The following is a 7,081-nucleotide window of genomic DNA, read 5'->3' on the forward strand; positions in this document are numbered from 1 at the left end:
TTAAAAGAGGACAGTGCAGTCAAAAAACCTAGAATACCCTTTCACAGACTACAAAAGACAGTACCAGACAATGCAAAACATGTATGGTACCTCTATATATGCATTTAAATTAGCATCCGAAGCCCCTTCTTTTTTGCCTACTCGACACAAAAATACTTTCTAAGGTGTACCAGTCCAAGCAGAAGGAGACGAATGATCCTGTTCCATCAAAGACGTTTTCCATTTGAGCGCGGTTCGTGGTTTGGCTAGCAAGTTTCTGCTGGATGTGAATATTCATTAGAAGAAGCTGACACTCGAAGTCGACACTGGATCGCCCGTGTCCCTGATCAGCGTACAGGACAAGAAACGTTACTTTACGGACTTGGACATTCTCCCCACGACTACAAGACTGGTAAGTTACTGCGAGATAATGATATCAGTGTAATTGGTAAGATGATGGTAAATGCTGTTGCTAATGGTGAAGAACACACATTGCCAGCATGTTGCGGAATCGAGTCACGATTGGCTACTTGCTTTTAATTTAGATTTCAACCACGTATTCAGACCCGGTTTTCGATGAAAGTGTTGGTAAAATATCTGGTGTGCAAGCTTCGCTGAACGTTCGAAATGCTACAAAACCAATGTACATATGTGAAAGCTAGACAAATGAATGCCTCCAAAACACAAACAATCATGTTTTTCCATCGGCAATCACCCAAACTAAAACCGGCTCCCTCTTGTACTGCAATCATGGATGGCACAAGGGTTGAGTGGTCCGCCGAAGTAACCAATCTCGGGATGTTGTTTGACGAAAAGCTAGTAATCAAGTTTTCCGCGTTGGTTAGGTGTCTGTATCCGCTGATTTGCCCTAGATCCCGCCTCTCAAGGGTGCCTGGCTGCCTACAAACAAATCATAGCACCTGTGATCCTCTACGCAGCTCCGGTGAGGGAATCATGCCCAGTCAAAATTTTGGTCCGTATAGTTCCGGATATACACAGTGATATACTAACCAAACAAATCGTATAAGATGCGCAGATTTGCTATATACGTTCCAAAGTGGAGGCCATATACATACATATTGGCTTTTCAATTACGATTTTGCCGATTTCAATATAACAGATATACGATCATCCGTATAAAAAAAAAACAAAAAAAAAGCTATTCCTGCAGCTAGTCTCCATACCTCTACCTTTGTATCCAGTAGCCAGAACTAAATCCACTACACATTGTTACTTGTAAGTTCAGAGGATTATATCAATGATAAATTATACACTTCAAAAAGCCTGCTTGGACTTGGAAAGATTTCGATGTTGATGAAAAGTATCTGATTATGTTAACGATTGAATCTTGAGTTGGTTTAGATTTCACGGTACCATCCTACACATTATATGACAATCATATCTATTATTATACAAATAGTCGCATATTTTGATGACCCGCAATAGAGACGTAGATCGTATTAGTTTTGCGTTAATTTCGACTTGAATTGCAACAAGATGGAATGCTCTTATAGTCTTATTGGTCTTATCTTGAAGCAAACTCAAATGCGATCTAGTATGCACATTCTTATGCTATCTTTGATTATGTGGGGCAGCGATATGCGAGTAAATTGACATTTAATTTTCACCAATTTGATTAAACATAATTTACGATCTAATCTGTAATAACAATTTCAGTTTTAAAAACCTTACAACTTCATCCGAGCTTATTTGTGATACGGTATGATACAATAGGTTGAAAGTTTGCAGTCTTTGCGACTTAACCTAAACATTAAACGATGCATCTCATTCTTGTATGCAATGTTGACTTTATCAGTAGCAATTAACGATTCTATTTGTACGCTGGTATATGACTTCTGGTTGTCTGGGTGTGCACAGACTCACAGGAACAAAATCCAGGTCGCTCAGAACAGAGTGCTTAGGATGATCCCTGATCATCCCTTTGACACAAGAATTTCAGACCTCCACCAAGAGGCGAACATTTTAAAATTAGATTTCAAAATTGATGAAGCAATTTGTATATAATAGGTTATGAGTATATAGTAGTTATAAGTTAGTTCTAGTTGTTAATAGTAGTTATAAGTAGTCTCTTTTTTCGAATTCAAAACAAACCAATCCCACCAAGATGGTCATACTCTAAAGCAGGCCTGATAGGACTAGGAGATTTCAAATGTACTAAAGTTGAAAAGACGCATCTGTGTCACTTGATAACGCATATTTGTAAACCAAACAAATTCAATAAATATAGATCATTTAAAATCAAGGCTAGACAGTTGCTTTTGCGGTACGGGAAGCAGTCGATAAGGAGATTGAAAAAATCGTGAGTAATGGTCAGTGATGGGAAAAATTCAAGAAATTTAAAATCAAGAACGGCTGAAAATCACTGCTGATCTTGAAATCAGTAAAATCATAAATAGATAATCATGGCCGATTTTATCTTAGCTGATCTTGAGAGCAGTAAAATCACAAAGCAGAAAATCAAGACTGATTTTCTTGTTACCTCAAGGGTTCCTCACCAAACGGAAAATCAATACCTTGGTATTACAGTTAAAGTAAGAAATCAACATCCACCGTCATTTTAGAATTCAAGATGGCAGACCAAAACTCCATATTGCAGCTTTCGGACAGCGAATATGCATCCAAACTCATGCAATATGGGTATTGCGTAGATACCAGTGAAATCTATGAAAAAAGTTCAAAAAAATCTTATGTTAGTGTGTAAAATCTTATTAGCTGTGCTGTGCTGTATAGTCCTTTCAAATACCTTCCATCTGCAGGAGAAAGATCGACAATCGGTTTAATTGTACAAAAGTAATGATTTTTCAAAGCTCATAATACCAGACGTTTCATGCATTTTCAAGACATTCGGCATCATCATTTTTATTTTGCGATCACCGCCATTGTGAAATTTTCGAGAAGAAATAAAGGTTTAACTTTGACCTTGTTCCGCGATTCCAAAATGGCAGCGGATGTCAATTTTCCACTTCTACTCGTCGAGCCCATTCCATAGATACCCATATTGCATGGGTTTAGATGCATATTCGCTGTCCGTAGGCCGTCATATTGGATTTTGGTCCTCCGTCTTGGATTTGTGGGAGCCATCTTGGGTTGAAATTCACCATTTTATTTTCATCCGGAAGGCTGACTTGAATTTCGGAATGTCCCAGACTCTAGAATTTGACATATCTTCTAAAACCTATGAGTTTCGATGATTTTGATCCTGGTTGACATTGATCCTGGTTGATTTTGGGAATCAAGAATCACAGCTATTGGTCGAAAATGTTCGTAGTGATGATGGCTTGTGATATTGGTGCCTGTGATTTTTGGTGATATTGATCTTGAAAGATTGGTGACACTGACAGCGATGGTATCTGGGAAAAGGTGGACCACTCCTGTCGTTCCAGTGAAATAGGCTGGCGTTAGGGTATGATTATAGAACTTCTATTGAAAGGATTTTCTGAGCTCCTTCTGGCTTCCTCTGGGAAAATTACTACTTCTGGAATTTATATCCGATTTCCGAACGTTTGCTGTCTTTCTCTGGATGTGTCATCCGTTTTTTTTAATAAATCTTTTTAAATTTTCGCCAGAAATTTCAAAATATTTTTCTTGGTAGTTTCCCGGATGTTTTTTCTACTTTACTTAGGACTTTCTTCAAACTTCCTCCAGAAGAGATTCTTTATTCTTTTACTGGAGGATTTTTCGGCTTCCTTCCGAAGCTATGTATTTCAAACATTCCCTCGAAGTTTTTTCAGACTTCTCCTTTAGCATTAGCATTAGCATTAGCATCGAACAAGTTGCACAATATCGTAGGTGGAACGAATTCAAAACTATTAACAGCAAGACGGATATCTATCACTGAACAGATAGTAAGTAGGAAATAATTATTATCTCCTAGATAAATACATATCTTTCTCCAACAGTTAAGGATTGTCCTGGCCACGTCCTTGTAGGGATAAGAAAGGTATGTTAGTTCAACATTTACTTAAGAGAGATGCAGAGAACACTACGACCCTTCATAAATGTCTCGGGAATTTAGGAATTAGGTATGTTAGTAGGGAAGGTAAGCCATAGGATACACCCAATCAGTGTTGCTGACAAATGTAGTTTTTTTTAAATAAATGGTGAAATTACTGTCTGCTGGAAGATAAGGTTGATGAAATAAAATGAAGATATAACATGGTGAACTCCCCATCGTTTTCACATCCTAATAATAATGAACTCTAGCAGCTATCTTTACCGTAGTTGCGGTAGTGCATGATGTACACTCACACCACTACAGCATCAATTATAATCATTCACTGACACATAGAAAGGAGAAAAAAGCAACAGCAAAAGCGTGACGTATCGCATCACATTAACGTGGTATTACCGTTTTTCCCCTTTTCTGTGTTGGCCTATGGCATCCCCAATATTTTCCCTTTTTCCCGTTTTTCCACTTATGTTCCAAGGATCCTGATTTCTGATACGTCATAGTTATATGGAAATTTGTTATTCCTATATATATTATATCTTTTATTCTGTTAAAATAATTTGGGTTGATTAGAGTTCTAATATGACGATTAGCAAGGTTTCTTTTCCATGAATGATCTTTCTATCATAAACACCATTCTTCTTTAACACATTGTAATATTTAAATAATAAAAACTGGCAACATTGGTTCTACCCATGACCAACAATCAATACGAAACTAACGATTTTAAATTGGCTCACTACTTGGTCCCAAGCAAATCGATTAACGTACCCCATTCTAGTTGAAATTCTAGTATTACACAATTTTTATTTTTATTCGCTATGAAAGTTTGACAGATAAAATGAGATATAGTACCAGAGCTGAGCCAAAAAGTTAAGCACGTTTCTTCGGGACCTACTAGTCTTAGAGTTACCTCTATGCCATGACCCCCTCCTACTTAACGGTCGTTGTCATGGCAGCCATCACTGCATGGCCTGCTGAGTTGAATGGAAACGGTTGATCAATCCGCTCCTGCAAGCCTTCGACAAGTAACGGTCTGTACCGACCAGCTGTAATTCCGGTTCATTCAGTTTTTTCGGACTTCTTCTAAACACAAAATTTTCCGTTTTAAGTCCAAAATTTTTAATTTTCGCTTTCAAAGCTGCAGAAATATATGATGAATTAAAATAGTAAATACAGATAAATATCTTTTTTTTTTAAACATTTGATACCAATAAGCAACGCTGCTTTCGTCACCAATTCTGGGTACACATTCCATTCAGCCAAGATCAAACACTACATGATCGAACGTGTTTGTTTGTAATATCTAAGAAGAAGAATAGAAAGAAAAGGTCTAAGATAGTTGAATCGATTTAATATTTGATAAGTTCAAGCTGAACATTTTCTCTATGCATACTCACGGCCTTGTTAAAACATTCTCAGATAATTTCAGCACACGGATCGATAAAACAAGCTTTTATCTAGCATTGTAAATGACAAATACGACAAGAAACGGTTCAGTACCCAAGTTATTAAGGGGTCAAGCCTACCTTCAAGCGAAGACATCAAATCAAGAAGAGCAAAAAAAAAACGAAATTTTGTGATATTTTTTTCTCGGAAAGTAAGCGACATATTTCAAATCGGTGTTCACACTTTTATTGTTCTTACATTCGTCTTCGAAAATCATTCTAAACCATGGTCCACTAAGTAATGAAACATGCTCTTTTGCTTATTACAGTGCTCCTAGTGGACATTTTCGGAAGCTTTTGACGTATATTTGGTGACAACACCAATAACAATAACAGTGTATATTTTCAGTTAAAAACGCTCTTGTTGTGTAGACAGTCATCATGAAAGAGGAGCGAAGAAAACAAATGGTGCACAGTCACCTGTAAAATCCATCGTGGTCCACGTTCAAGCTGGCTAAAGTGTCGAATTTTCCTAAAAACACCGTATGCTCAAAACGTACAGGGAAACCTTGACGACGAATCGGAAACCTCAATGTAAACACCGACGTGGAACTGCCAACATTCAGCTCCATGGAAAGGTCGTGAAGTCCATCAGAAGCAACCCAGGCATGTCCGATCGCGATTTGATAGCCCGTAGTTTAGTGCAACAAATTTGCTCATGCGGAGGCTTACAGGCATACCGCGCCAGTCGGCAACCAAATCGATCACTCAAGCAGAATACCGTTAACCCAACCTGCTGACCAAGTCTGGTGGGTTAATACTTATGGATGATGAAACCTTTGTAAAGGTCGACTTCGGACAGCTTCCAGGACCAAAATGTTAGAAGGCGAAGGCTCGAGGAGGTGTCCCTGACAGTTTCAAATTGGTTTTTTCGGATAAATTCGCACGCAAATATATGATTTGGTAGTGATTTTGCAGCTGTGGCCAGAAGACAAAGGTTTTGGTCACCGAGAAAATGATGAACTCGGAAGTTTACAAAACCGAATGTCTCCAGAAGCGCCCTTCATCCAGTAACATGATGGTCCGGTGACATTTTGGCCGGATCTTGCGAGTTGTCACTACAGCCGGGAAGTACAACAATGGTACAATGACAACGGAGTTCAGTTTGTTCCCAAAACCCTGAATCCGCCCAATTGTCCCCAGTTAAGGCCCATTGAAAACTACTGGGAAATTATGAAGAGGAAACTGATGGTAAAAGGTAGAGCTCAGATGAAAAATTAAGCCAACACCGGTAAGTATGACTGCTTTCTCACCCCAATGGGTCCGGGTTCAATCCCAGCCGAGGTCGGTGGGATTTTTCTGAGGTATAAAAATCCCTGGTCACGTTTTCCTTCGGAAGGGAAGTAAAGCCGTTGGTCCCGGCCCATGTGTGTTTGAATGGGTGCCTTCCTGCACATTCGATAGCCTTCAATGGATGGAAATAGATGTCCGTCGGTGATTGATACTAGATTGTGGAACAGAGACTGACGTTAAATAAAGGAATTATATAGGGGAAATGGCTCTAATGTTGGCCTTTGGTTCTAAGATTGGGCTCATCGCTGAAAATCTGCTATTTATCAATTTTATGTATATTAACGCGTCATTGGGACGGTATTAATGAATATTTTTGGTCACTGTTGAAAATTTAGTCGATTGCTGAATTTATGTAGAGGCATTTTGGCCGACATTAGATCCATTTTCTCTA

This window comes from Ochlerotatus camptorhynchus, unplaced genomic scaffold (genome assembly GCF_037179485.1).
Source record: "Ochlerotatus camptorhynchus isolate MF236.1 unplaced genomic scaffold, CSIRO-AGI_Acam_v1.1 ptg000220l, whole genome shotgun sequence".
Lineage (NCBI taxonomy): Eukaryota > Metazoa > Arthropoda > Insecta > Diptera > Culicidae > Ochlerotatus > Ochlerotatus camptorhynchus.